At 47.3% G+C, this 14801-nt stretch overlaps 1 pseudogene; it reads left to right on the top strand.

Moving 5' to 3' along the window:
- Positions 1-1920: 1920 nt before the first annotated feature.
- Gm6272 lies at positions 1921-2158 on the top strand (annotated as a pseudogene).
- The last annotated feature ends 12643 nt before the right edge of the window (positions 2159-14801 follow it).

The following is a 14801-nucleotide window of genomic DNA, read 5'->3' as shown; positions in this document are numbered from 1 at the left end:
GCACTGCAGCCACATGCACATAGTTCTATACAGGCACATGTACACAGCAAATAAGAAAGTAGCTAAGGATGAGATGTCGGAATGAACCGGAAAGCTTTGCTTGTGGGAATGGTGGCCCTAGTTTAGTAGTTTAGTACTCTATGAAGTTAAGTGTAATGTCCTGGGGAACAGGGGAGACAAGGAGACCAACATCTATGTCTCACAACATTTTTGGGTCCAAGAGACCAGGCTGAGGACACTGTAGAAGGTGGAGGGACAATACCGCCATGGATGTTCCAAGTGACCAAGTGATGGTAGCAATCGACTGTAAAAAGGCTCAGTACATGGACCACAGGGTAGCCACCAGCACAGGCTCTTATCCCTGAGTTCTGGGTGACCTTCAGGAGCCAACTAGCTCTCCGTGACTTTCCACACTGCCTCGCCTGCAGCTCCATCTTTAAAAATAGTTGCAGAAAAGCCCATTGCTTATTCAATGAGGTCTTTTGTGAAAGGGGAAAAAAACCCTCAGCTTTAGTTTGTTTAGCTCATAAAAGGCCCACTGCTATTATCAAAGAATCCGGCTCATTAAAGACAAAACAGGAGGATGGGAGGGGGAGGGCAGGCAGGGAGGAGACAGGGAGGGAGGAGGGAGGGTGATGGTGCCAGGTGGGCGGTGGCCTAGGGAACAAGGCATGCTTTGCAGAGCTAGGACAGTCATTCCACTTCTCTGAGCCTGTCTTTTTGCAAAGGCTTTTGAGGCTAGCTATTGATGATGAATAAGGGCCAGTGAGATGGCTCTGTGGGTAAAGGTGCTTGCTGCCAGGCCTGGTGATCCAAGTTCAAGCCCTGGGACCCAATAGTGGAAGGAAAGAACTGACTCTTGAAAGTTGGCTTCAGACCTCCACTTGTGCACCCCCCCCCCCCCCAGTAGATGGATAGATAGATAGACAGACAGACAGATAACAAGAACAGGCCTATAATCCCAGCTATTTGTGAGGCTGAGACAAAGACCATGAGTTGAAAACTGTTGTTGACAACGGAATGAGTTTAGGTCCAGCCTGGGCTACAGAGTTGAACATCTTAAAATAAAGAAAAAGAACTATGGCCGTCATTGTAGGTCAGTGGTAAAGAACTTGATGACGTGTGTGAAGCCCTGGGTTCCATCTCCAGTATTATGGGGAACAGAATGATAATACTGGGGCTGGTGAGATGGCTCAGCAGGTAAGAGCACCCGTCTGCTCTTCCGAAGGTCCGGAGTTCAAATCCCAGCAACCACATGGTGGCTCACAACCATCCGTAACGAGATCTGACTCTCTCTTCTGGAGTGTCTGAAGACAGCTACAGTGTACTTACATGTAATAAATAATAAATAAATCTTTTTTTTTTTTTTAAATCTATCAATCTCTTTAAGACTTGCTTTTTTTTTTAAAGATTTATTTATTATTTATTATATGTAAGTACACTGTAGCTGTCTTCAGACACTCCAGAAGAGGGCGTCAGATCTCGTTACGGATGGTTGTGAGCCACCATGTGGTTGCTGGGATTTGAACTCCGGACCTTCGGAAGAGCAGTCGGGTGCTCTTACCCACTGAGCCATCTCACCAGCCCTAAATAAATCTTTAAAAAAAAAGATAAAACTGGGGACCGAGACACATGTACACTGGCCTGCCCCTTCCAATTTCCTGAAAAGAATTGTGTGTATCAGGGCTGGAGAGATAGCTCAGTGATTAAGAGCACTGACTGTTCTTCCAGAGGTCCGGAGTTCAAATCCCAACAATCACATGGTGGCTCACAACCATCTATAATGAGATCTGATGCCCTCTTCTGGTGCGTCTGAAAACAGCTACAGTGGACTCACATAAAATAAAATAAATCTTTCTTTCTTTCTTTCTTTCTTTCTTTCTTTCTTTCTTTCTTTCTTTTTTTTATTTAAAGAATTGTCCTTTTCCCTTGTTGGATGTCTGAAGGCAAGATGGGTCACCAGCAGCTCTACTGGAGTCACCCACGGAAGTTCAGCCAGGGTTCCTGCTCCAGCCACGTCTGCTCCAACCACCACAGTCTGATCCACAAATACGGGCTGAACATGAGCCACCAGTGTTTCCATCAGTACTCGAAGGACATGGGCTTCATTAAGTTGGACTGAGCGACCTTGAATGGATTGTTCGACTGACTACCAAGTGGAACTGATCATGCTAGTCTCTGTGCACAAAGAATAAAAACGTGAAGAACTTTAAAAAGAAGAAGAATTGTGCATATCTCTGTGTGTGTGTCTGTGTGTCTGTGTGACCGTGTGTCTCCTCCTGTTGAGACAATGAGAATAAGCATGTGGCTAAACCCCTGTTATTTACTGTGTATGTGAGAATCACTGCTTCAGAGATACCCTGAGTCCTAGGCATAGCCATAACTTCTCTATGTTCCCAGTCCCTCCCTGGGGGATTCTAGGCAGGGGCTCTACCACTGAGCCACGCCCCAGCCCCTCACTGGGGGATTCAAGGCAGGGGCTCTGCCACTGAGCCACGCCCCCAGCCCCTCCCTGGGGGATTCTAGGCAGGGGCTCTACCACTGAGCCACACCCCAGCCCCTCACTGGGGGATTCTAGGCAGGGGCTCTACCACTGAGCCACACCCCAGCCCCTCACTGGGGGATTCTAGGCAGGGGCTCTACCACTGAGCCACGCCCCCAGCCTCTCACTGGGGGATTCAAGGCAGGGGCTCTACCACTGAGCCACACCCCAGCCCCTCACTGGGGGATTCTAGGCAGGGGCTCTACCACTGAGCCACGCCCCAGCCCCTCACTGGGGGATTCAAGGTAGGGGCTCTACCACTGAGCCACGCCCCCAGCCTCTCACTGGGGGATTCAAGGCAGGGGCTCTACCACTGAGCCACACTCCAGAACGTCAATGTCTTAGATCTTTCTTCTCTGGCTTCTGCCATTTCATTGTCCTCTCCAGCTCCACCCTGTCCTGGAGTCACCTCACCTATAACCAGCATGTGTACTGATTCTCTTTTCCACAGACCAGGCCCCTGAGCAGGGTACTTGCTACGTGTGGGCTACAGGTCCCCTGTGAATCAAAACCATCTTCTCTGAAGCTGCCGGAGGGGTCCTTCCAAGTACTGATGGCTGATTCTGCTGTTGCTCTGTTCTGCTATCTTCTGTGGCTCCCCATTACTTGAGAAGTTCAAATAGCTATAAGCCCCTGAAATCTTCAGACCTCTCTCAAGTTCACTGTCTACCCATCAAGTGAGTACTGGCATTACAGAATTAGATCATCAAGCCTGGCTATATTATTTGATCTTTTATTTTACTATGTTAATTAATTAATTAACTAGTTAATTAATTAATTAATGTGGTGTGTGTGTGTGTGTGTGTGTGTGTGTGTGTGTGTATGCCATGGCACCTGTGTGTAGGTCAGAGGACAACTTGAGAAAGCGGATTCTCTTTCTGCATCTGGTAGGACCTGGGGATTGAACTCAGGTCATCAGGTTTGGCAGCAAGCTCCTTTGCCTGCTGAGCCATCTTGCTAACCCTCAATGTAAAACTTATTAATGGGATATTTTGCTTTCACTTCCTTAATGCTCTGCCTCTGCCATCTGGAGCACTCTCTCCTTACAGTATACTGCGGCTCGACCTGTATTTAGGCTCCATAGGATACACAGTTGAGGAAGCACACACCCTAACACAAGTTGGTTCAAACATAATGAATTCTTCCAATGAAGGAACCAGATACTCATTTTAAAATGTGATTCTAATGAATGAAATGAAGCCAGGGGTGGCTGGCGCATGACTCCAATCCTAGCACTACGGAGGCACAGGCTAGTCAGGGCAACATAGTGAGACTGTTGTTTTAAACATTAAAACAGGAGGAGGAGGGGGAGGAGGGGGAGGAGGCTAGGATCACACCATACTTTGCAGGTTGCAGTGGAGAGAAAAGACAGGGAAGTACTAAGATCTGCCCATCTCATGGTCCAGTGTTCTCAAACCTTAAATGAGTGGCAAGGTGTTAGGGGAGGCATTTTTGGTAGAATTTGAACCTGGAGTTATAACATCCCTTGTCCATGCAGGATTCTGATATGTGGAGCCCCCCCCCCCCCCCCATTCATAGCTCTGTTAGTCTTAAGGGATGGGATGAAGACGTCAGCTTACATCGACTCTAGTTTTCCAGAACCATTGACTCAGAATGGGAAGGCTGGGATGTGGCTTAGCTGGTAAGGTGCTCACCTAGTATCCGTGAAGCCCTGTGTTGGATCCTTAGCAACCTAGATACGGAGGGTGGTGGGGTATACTGACCATCCCAGTACTCGGGAGGTGGGGACAGGAGGACCAGGAAATTGAAGTCAGCATGGGCTTGAGACCATGTCTCTAAACAAAACCATAAAAACAACAAATCCATTGACACGTGGCTTGATTCAGGCAAGGGCAGTACTTTCTAGCTTGGATTCAACCCCACAAACCCCCTGTGTGATACCAGGGTTTTTTTGTTTTTTGTTTTTTCGAGACAGGGTTTCTCTGTGTAGACCCGGCTGTCCTAGAACTCACTTTGCAGACCAGGCTGGCCTCAAACTCAGAAACCTGCCTGCCTCTGCCTCCCAAGTGCTGGGATTAAAGGCGTGCGCCACCATGCCTGGCCGATACCAGGGGTTTCAGATGTGCATGTCTCAGCGTGTAAATTCCTGGGTTCTTGCCAGTTCAGATGAAGGCTAGAGCTTCCCAGGAAAATCCTGGTGGGACTCTTGGGTTTATGATCCTTGAACGGTCCAGAGATCTACTGCCCTTTGGGGTTTGAGGTGGGTTACCCAAAGCTAGACCGAGGAGATCCCACCTGGGGTGAGGTAGGAGAGGAGAAGAGGCTATCAACTTCTTGACAGGCCATGCATCTTGTTATTTTTGAGACAGAGTTCCTGTAGCAAGGGATGGCCTGAAATTTCTGATCTTTTTGCCTTTTACTCCTGAGAGCTGGCATCACTTGGGTCACTAAGCAAAGTTCTGCTGCGTAAAGGAGCCTCGATTGAGGCCAGACTCTGATGGGAGGAGAAGGAGTCAGGAGGCAGCACCCAGAGGCGGGGTTGGCAGAGGCACATCTGGAGGCACATCTGGAGTCAGCCAAAGCTGCGACAGAGTCTGGGAAAAGCCACCCACCAGCTGATTTGGGTCTGTTACTCTGTGGATGTGGCATCTGGCTGGCTTGGGGGTCACGCCGCCACATCACAGGGCAGATGGAGAAGACAAGGGAAGCCAGAACATGCTGCCAGGTGGGCCTGGAGCCATGCCAGCTTCTAAAGAATGCCCAGGGAGCCAGGGAGAACCTGGCTTCTCTCCCAGGCCCTGGAGGGGTGCCGAGCCCAGTTTGGTAGAAATATATCAGAGGTGTCTCCAGATGTTAGGTGGGCTTGAAGGTGATAGATGGAGCTGTGATCAGTAGGAGAAAATGTAGGATGGGGGTGTCTGCTGGGCTCCTCAAACCCATGCTTGTACTTGCCTGGGGCAGGCAGGTGCACACACCTGTGTTGGCATGTATGCTCCCATATGCATGAATGCAGGAGGCGCATGCAGACATGGGGGGGACAGCGGGCTCACCTCCTCCCCAACCTCACACCTACGTTCTTTCCTAGAGGTGTGTTAGCCTAGAAATCCCTCTCCCTTCCAGGATTTCTCTGCTACCGCAGCCAATTTTTATTCCTGCCGTGAAACTCCTCAGCAGACCCTGCCAGGAACATCTCTTTCTCGTTTATTTCAGGCTCCAGAGAAGCCCGAGAGAGGGAGAACCCTGCAGATGGCTCCCCGGTATTTTCATCAACATGACAGCCCTCTGAGCACACAGGCTGTGGAAGCCAGGGCCTGGCTCCAAGGGAGGTGGAGCCCAATCCAGAACAGGTAGGATGTACTACAGTGGATTATGTTCTAGAATAGGCAGTTGCCACCAGAGCCTCTGGCTGCAGGGTGGAGGTGGGTCACAATATACATGTATCCCTTGAACTGTCATTCCACATTTACATGATTCTTAGCAAGAGAAATGGCCTTCAGGGAGTGATTGACAGTTGTAGTTCTAGGGCCCAGCAAGGTACCTGGCTCTCAAAGATCTGTTAATTCAGGTCTATTAGAATTTGGAATTCAGGGGCTGGAGAGATGGCTCAGCGGTTAAGAGCACTGACTGCTCTACCAGAGGTCCTGAGTTCAATTCCCAGCAACCACATGGTGGCTCACAACCATCTGTAATGGGATCAGATGCCCTCTTCTGGTGTGTCTGAAGATAGCGTCAGTGTACTTATAAAAAAATAAGTACACAGTGTACATTAAAATAAACAAACAGATAGACAAACAAATAAAAAAAAAACAGAATTTATTTTGGGCTGGTGAGATGGCTCAGTGGGTAAGAGCACCCGACTGCTCTTCCGAAGGTCCAGAGTTCAAATCCCAGCAACCACATGGTGGCTTACAACCATCTGTAACGAGATCTGATTCCCTCTTCTGGAGTGTCTGAAGACAGCTACAATGTACTTACATATAATAAATAAATAAATCTTTAAAAAAAAAAAAAAAAGAATTTGGAATTCAGTTAGGAGAAAGGCTTGTGGAAGAACTGTCCCTTAGCCAGGAAGATGGCTCTGGGTGAAGGTGCCTACTGCCAAGCTGGAGAGCCCAGTCAGTCTTCCGAACCTACAGGGACTTTCTGCAAGTTGTCCTGTGACTGCCACCTGGCTTCTGTGGCATGCAACACCCCTCTGCCACCACTGCTGCCAATAAACAAATTTTAAAAATGTGAAAGTTTAAAAAAACACAGCCTTTCTGGGAAACGGTCTGTGTAGATGGGATTACGGATCTCCGAATGAATCTCCTGGGCACTGGCTTGGGATGTCATGGATAACTATCAAGAGATCAGAACTGTGCTTACCTGCAGGGAACTCTCACGAGATCAGATCTGTTGGGTCCCCTCATGGAAGGTGGGGGGCAGGGAGGAGAGAGGGTCTTTAGATCCTCATTGGAGATTTTAGCTTTTCCCTCCCTCTGGAGCAACCCTCTGAGCCTAACACGTCCCGGGAGATGCTGGAGTGTATAGGAGATAGCAAGTGAATTGGTTTTTTTGTTTGTTTTTGTTTTGTTTTATTTTTTTCCTGAGACAGGGTTCCTCTGTGTAGCCTTGCCTGTCCTAGGATTCACTCTATAAACCAGGCTGGTTCCGACTCAAGAGATCCGCCTGCCTCTGCCTCCCAAGTGCTGTGACCAAAGGTGTATGCCACCATGGCCTGGTCCCCCACCCCAGAAAGTGAATTGAATGGGGGACTCATCTTGAAGCTTTTGGGAATCATCATCTCTCTTGGGTCTGGACTCTTCAGTGGTCTTTTTGGGGTCACCCCTCATCCATGCTACTACTGTAAGTAAGCCTTCTGTGAATTTACGGGTTCACTAAGCTAGAAGCCTTTTGGGAATTGGTTCTCTGCTTCCACCATGAGACTAGGGACTGAACTGAGGTTGTCCATCTTGATGGTGAATGCCTGTAGCAGCCATCTTACCAGCCCTGGCTTGTTTTATTTTGAGATAGTCTCATGTAGCCTGAGCCGGTCTCAGACTCATTCCATATTGTCTGTAGGCTGACCTAAACACCAAATCCACTTGCCTCTTCCTCCCGAGAGTCTGGCTGTCAGGAGTCCACAATCAAAGGCTTATTCTTACTACCAGCTAGGTGAACTGACAAGAGACTAAAGTCTCCTGGGGCCTCAGATGCCACATCTATAGGCTGAACACGTGGGTATCACCCTCCCAACATTGGCAGGGGAATTATGTAATATGTTTTCCTAGTTTCATCTCTGTTGCTATGATAAAATACTCTAACCCAAAGCAACTTAGGGGAAGTAGGGGTGTCTGGTTTAGTATGGCTTAGGATTCTAGATTACATTCCATCATTGTGGGAATGTCAGGGAAGGGATTTCAGACAGCTGGTCGCATGACAGTAGATGACATTCCCAGTCAAGACCAGAGAGATGTGAATGTTTGCATGTGTTTGGCCCAATTTCTCCTCTCTCATACAGTGCAGAGCACCCCCTCCCCAACACAAAGAGCAATTCTGCCCATGGTGGGCTGAGTCTTCCCAAATCAATTAACTCAATTAAGACAACCCCCAGAGTTATGTCCACAGGCTAAACTGAAAATCTGAACTCGATAGCCCCTCACTGAGCCTCTCTTCCCAGGTGATTCTAGGTTGTGTTAAGTTGACTATAATGGTAACCATCACAGATGGCGTCTACAAGAGGTCTCAGCCCGGTGCCTGGCACCCAGCAGGCACTCAGAGCACGCTTGTTCAGCAAATGAAGGATGTCCTCGGCTTATTCCTTCACATGCAGCTCAGGAAGGCAGGGTGCAGCTCAGGACAGTGGTGCCTGCTCAGCCTTGTGCCTGACTCACAGCCGACTCAGCCTCAGCCTGGGGACAAAGAGATCTGAGGGTCCTCCACCGAGATGTGGGCTTCTTAAAAGGTGAGCTGGCAGTCAGTTTGGCTCCAGAGCACAAGATGAGCTCATTCTGTGTGGCCTTTTTGATGAAAAAAGGGACACCCTCAAGCCTTATGCTCAGAATGCCAGAGGGAGAAAGAGAAGCTGTTAGTGCACGCACACACACAGACACACACAGACACACAGACACACACACACTAATATATATACATACATATATATATACATACATATATATACATACACACACACACACACACACACATATATATATATATATATATATTCCCCTTTACACCTCACCTGTCACCTAACGAGAGGGATTCCAAGAGCTCCATTCTGGGAGAACTAACCTTCATGAAGAATGATCAAGCAGGCACAGGACTGAGAAACCCTACAGCAGGGACAGAAGGCTCTGTCAAGGAAGAGCAGAAAAATCAGGTGTCAAGTCTGCACAAATCAGTGAGCTCGAGGCTCAGAGAGAATCTCAAAAAATAAGGTGGAGGAGCTGGGGCTGGGGAGATGTCTCCCAGTTAAAGACACTTGACCCACAGGCATGTGGACCTGAGTTCTGGTCCCCAGGACCCACGTAACTGTCAGGTGGGTTGTAGTTCCAGGCTCAGAAGGCGAAGACAGAAGATCCCCAGAGTAAGCTGGCTAGAGAGACTAGTGACTAGCAATATTGATAAGTTCTGGGTTTGACTGAGAGACCTTGCCTCAGTGAATAAGATGAACATGTGATAGATTCTGGACAACAACCTTGGGTCTCCACATGCGTGAACACACACATACACACGTTGCCATCACACACACACACACACACACACACACACACACACATCTTAGGATTTATTTTTAAAATTGTGTATGATGCTTTGCCTTCATGTATGTCAGTCAGTGCATCATGCACATATCTGGTGCCCACAGAGGTCAGAAGAGGCTGACCAAATCCCTGGAACTGTAGTGTCTCCATGTGAGTTCTGAGAACTGAATCTAGGTCCTCTGGAAGAGAATCCTGGGCTTTTAGCCACTGAGCCCCAAGATTTACTTATTTTTATTTGTAACTATATGTATGTGTGTTTGTGTGTGGTTATGTGCACCGCAGAGTAAGTTCCCATGGAGACCAGAGGGATTGGATGTCCCTGGGGCTGGACTGAAAGATGGTTGTGAGCTATCTGATGTGGGTGGGGGGAACTGAACTCAGTCCTCTAAATGAGCAGAACAAATGCTAACAGCTGAACCAACTCCTCCACCTGGCCTGACGTAGCTCAGGCTGACCTTGAACTCACTGTGTAGTTGAAGGCGGCCTTGAACCCTTGCCTTCACCTCTCAGGCACTAGGATGATGAGCTTGCACTACCATGCCTGGCATCCAGTGTTATTCATTACGAGATTTGATTCGCTTACTCTGTACACCAGGCCCCAAGGCAGGAGACTGTGCCGCCTCCAGATGTTTGTGGGTTCATTATTGTCTCTTTAGCAATACCATAATTACCATTAACTGTAACCAAGTCTTTGGAAATGAACCCCGAGACAGGCAGACAATTGTGAAGCCCAAGACAGCTGGGGTGGAATGCGCCCTTTGAACGGTTCTATAGGAGGGGCTTCCCTCACTGTTTGGACTGGAATGAACTTAGGGGAGAGTATTACTATCTCTGTGGCAAGCACAGATTGTCAGACTTTTCTGTGTGCCCCTGAATTGGTAACTGTCACCCTGTCCAGGCTCTTGCATCTGTTCCCCTCAACGTTTTTTGCAGCCTGCCAAATCCTGTGCCCCTAGGTCCACCTGTTATAATCTTCCAGCAGCCTTGTTATTCTGAATTTCAAGGCTCTGTTTAGAGACCAATTTCTAAAACATACACACTGGCCTTAGTGCATGAATGAAGGGCAAAGCAGTCACGAATTTGGGAAGGTGGTAACTTCTGACACTCAGTTGGAAGTTTTATGGAATGAGAACCTGGATCTAAACTCTCAGAACTGAGGTAAGAACCTCGTTGGGATGGTTGGCCTTAAATGTCAATCTGCAGGGCTGGAGAGATGGCTCAGCTCTTAAGACATTGTACTGCTTCTCTAGAGGATCCATGGTCAGTGCCCCGTTCAGTTCTTGTGAGTTGGCTCACAACTGCCTATAACTCTATCTCTAGGGAGTCTGTTTCCTATCCTTGAAGGCATGCATGCATGTGTGCACACATACACATTTTTTAAAAATAGTCACTTGCCACAGTTTAGAATGATCCGAGAGAATGGCCTAAACTGAGGAGTTATCTAGATCAGGCTGGCTTGCTGGGGATTGTCTTAACTGTTAATTGATGTCAGAAGATCCAGTCCATTATGGGTGGCACCGTTCCCTAGGCTGGGACCTGAACTATATAAGGGTGAGTTATGGGTACATTCTTTTCTCTTGACTGTGGATGTGATATGACCAGACTCCTGCCTCTATGACTTTCCTGTAGCAATGGACTACAACTTGGAATTGTAAGCGGAATCAAGCGCTGCCTCCCTAGGTTGCTTTTCATCAGGGTGTTTTATCACAGCAACAGAAAGAAAAGTAGGACAATCTCTGAAAGTCAGCTAGCTGTTCTACAGGATGGATTTTTTTTTTAAACCTCCTAAAGTTGAGGTAAAAACCTGGTTAAGACTCTAAAGTCAGGAGATGTCTTGGTGTTTAAGAGTATGAATTGCTTTTGCTGAGGACCGGAGTTCAAAACCCATGCCAGGAGACTCACAATCACCTTTAACTTCAGCTCCAGGGGAATCCGATGTCTTCTACTGGCCTTTGCAGACACCTGTACTTATGTGTACACATATCTCCGACATACACATAATTTAAAAAACAAAATAAACCTGAAACATCAAAACCAACAAGAGGACACTAAGGCTCATACTTGGGGGTACAGCATCTCAGATACCTGGATCCCAGGCACCCTACCTGTAACCACTTTCACTGGAGTGATGGAGAGAAGCCTTCCATTGTCAAGACAGATCTGTGTGTGGGACCATAAAACCTAATGCAGTTGCCCCGGAGAGGACATTTTAATAAAAGCCACGATACACCTTTTCCAGACAGGCTTCTTTGATGAATAGTTTCGATGAGCCTAATAAAGTTATAGGTGAATAGAAATTAGATCTTTAATGGGTCTGACAGCAGCGGGTGGGGGTTGCTGGTGTCTCTGGTATGAGACCGGGCTGGAATTTCCCCTCCTCCCTCGCTCCTTCGAGTCCACCTTGGAGAAAAAAGGTCCTCCCAGCTGAATGTTGTCTCTCTCTTCCAGTCATCTGACCTTCCACATTCTTTCGTTTCGTTTCGTTTTGTTTTAAAGAGAGGCATGCTTCCAATCATTTTTTTAAAGTTTAATTTTATTTGTATCAATGTATGCCGGCCCCATGTATGTGTGTGTGTCTACCATATGTGTGCCAGTGCTCACAGAAGCCAGAAAAGGGTGTCTTGCCCCGGAACTAAAGTTACAGATGGTTATGAGCTGCCTGACATAGATGCTAGAACCAAACCTGGGTTCTCTGCAACGAGCAGCAAATGCTCTTTAAGGCTCAGCTGTCCTTCCAGTCTCATATCCTTTTAAATTAAAAAATTATATTTATTTATTAATTGAGTGGTACGCATGTGTGTGTGTGTGTGTGCTTGTGCATGTGCGTGCCTGTTGAATGTCAGAGGAGAGCTTTCAGAAGTCCAGTCTCTCCTAGCACGTGGGAAAAGAGGTTCAGTGATTGGTTGGCCTGTTGGCGGTGGGTGGAGGGGCGTGTCTTGATTATGTTAATTGATGTGGGAGGACCCAGCCTGAAAGTAGACAGTGCAGTTCCAAGGTTTGGGTTCTGGACTGTGTGAGCATAGGGGGAGAGCCAAGAGCTAAGCGTGGACGCATTCATTTCCTCTCTGCTCTTGACTGTGTATATGCTGTGACCTGGCGTCTCGAGCGCCTACCTCTGTGACCTTTGTGCAGTGATGAAAACCCATGAGCTGATGTAAACCCCTTCTTCCCTAAGTTGTTGTCGTCATGGTATCTATCTATCTATCTATCTATCTATCTATCTATCTATCTATCTATCTATCTATCTATCTATCTATCTATCTATTTAATCATAGTTGCCGAAATGAAACTAGTACAGGATATCACCGTCCTATAGTACGGGAGATCAGACACAATAAGGAGGAAAAGAAGAAAACTAGCAGATGCCACCGACCCCGCCTTTGCTTCCAGCCCCGTCATGGCGTGAACTACGTCTACCACCAGCTTCTGTCAGTATGAACTGTGACATTCCCAAGACCTTCCTGGCTGTGATGGACTGAGCCCCTCTGACATAGCAGTGGCTCATCTGGGCTGCCAACTTGATCGCATCTGGAATCAATTAAAACTCAAGTTGCCGGGCACCCACTTGAGGGCTTTAATTATCGAAGTATTCGAAGCAGGAAGACTCACACTAAATCTGGGCCACTCCTTGTAGTGGCGGCCTCATGTAAAAGGACACAATAGAAGAAAGTTATTGCCTGCTTGCCCCTGCTCTCACGGGCAAGTTCGTGGAGCCTGCCGCTTAGGCGATCCTTCGCAGGTGTTAGTGCCTACTTCTTCAGGATTCCAGCATAGACTGAAGGGTAGCAGCTCTCTCTAGGAGTCCACTGGGACTCCAGCAACAGATGGGGACCGCTGAGACACCCAGTCCTGTGGACAGCATCTATTGGATTCTTAACCTTTCCACTGGGAGACAGCCATTGTGGGACTACCCAGACTACATACAGCCTTAAAGATGTTCTAATCCCGCCCCCGCCCCCCCCCCCACCTCATACTGTGTGTCTTTAGAGGACTCTGACTAAAATAGGCACTGTAAGTGAAAACAAACCTTTCTTTCCTTAAGCTATTTTCTTTTTTTTTTTTTTTTTAAAGATTTATTTATTATTATATGTAAGTACACTGTAGCTGTCTTCAGAAACACCAGAAGAGGGAGTCAGATCTTGTTACGGATGGTTGTGAGCCACCATGTGGTTGCTGGGATTTGAACTCTGGACCTTCGGAAGAGCAGTCGGGTGCTCTTACCCACTGAGCCATCTCACCAGCCCCCTCCTTAAGCTATTTTCATGCGGTTTTTTTTTTTTTTGTCATAGCTTTGCAGAAGTAACTAATACCCTGCAAAAAGTAACTATTACTCTCCATAGAAGGCATGTGTTGCTGTGTAATATATTCGCAGAAGTCCTGGATGGTCATGCAAACACACAAGGCTCCTCCATGGTGACCACTGTTCCTTGATGATGCCTCCCGACACCGTGTGGGATGTCAATACCTGAGCATCCCTGGATCCCAGGCAGGCTTGGAGAAGGGCTTGTAGCTGTGTGTTCATGAGCTAATGCCCCAGGCCAGCAAGATAGGACATAGTACAGTCAGAATCCAGACTGCAAGCTCTCTATCCTGCACCCAACCAGGATGCTGCTTGCCTTGGACGATGCCCTGTTGGCAATCCCTCTTGATGCTTTTAGTAATTTTTCTGTCCCTGGAGTTTTGACACCGGTAGACTACTGGATCTTATTGTATCTGTTTACTGTCCTGTGAAGACCCATGGGGCACATTTGGTGTAAATTGGGATGAAAGAAAATGGGACAGTTTTAAAAAAAAAAGACCCAAAGATAGCTACAAATAATTTCCAGAGTACAAATATTCACAGGGCTTCCAGTCTCCCACAGAGGCTGCCACCCAGAAGGAGAGTTTTCAGAGCAAGTTGCCATGATAAGATGGGCAGGGTGAGTGAGTGTGGGGAGCCAGACTTCTCATTAGTGATGCCATGTTCATTTTCCAGTTCTTCTGATTGTTAGCATCACATACAACACACGTGCTCACGCACACACGCACACACACAAATATACAACACCACACACCACACACATGGAAATATACAACACACAGCACACTCATACACACAAATACACACCACATGTAAATACCACACACACTCAAATACACAACACACTCTCACACCACAACATAAATACACAACACACTTGCACCCTGCATTTACATTTCTAAATCATTTCTATCTTTATGTTTATCTCAGTAAGTCTTATCTATCAATCAATCAATCAATCTATCTATCTATCTATCTATCTATCTATCTTTCTTTCTTTCTATCTTTCTATACATCCACCCACCCACCCACCCACCCACCCATCTTTCTATCTGGATATAGAGTTTTACTCTGTACCCCAGACTTTGAACTTATCCTCCTCAGTCTCCCAAGTGCTAGGATTGTAGGTGTGTGCCACCAACTCAGATGAAATGCTACTCATTGGGGATGGAGAGATGGCTCAGTGGTTAAGAGCACTGACTCTTCTTCCAGAGGTCTTGAGTTCAAATCCCAGCAACCACATGGTGGCTCACAA

This window comes from Mus musculus, chromosome 5 (genome assembly GCF_000001635.26).
Source record: "Mus musculus strain C57BL/6J chromosome 5, GRCm38.p6 C57BL/6J".
NCBI classification, from domain to species: Eukaryota; Metazoa; Chordata; class Mammalia; order Rodentia; family Muridae; genus Mus; species Mus musculus.
This window is presented reverse-complemented; position numbering and strand designations above follow the sequence as displayed.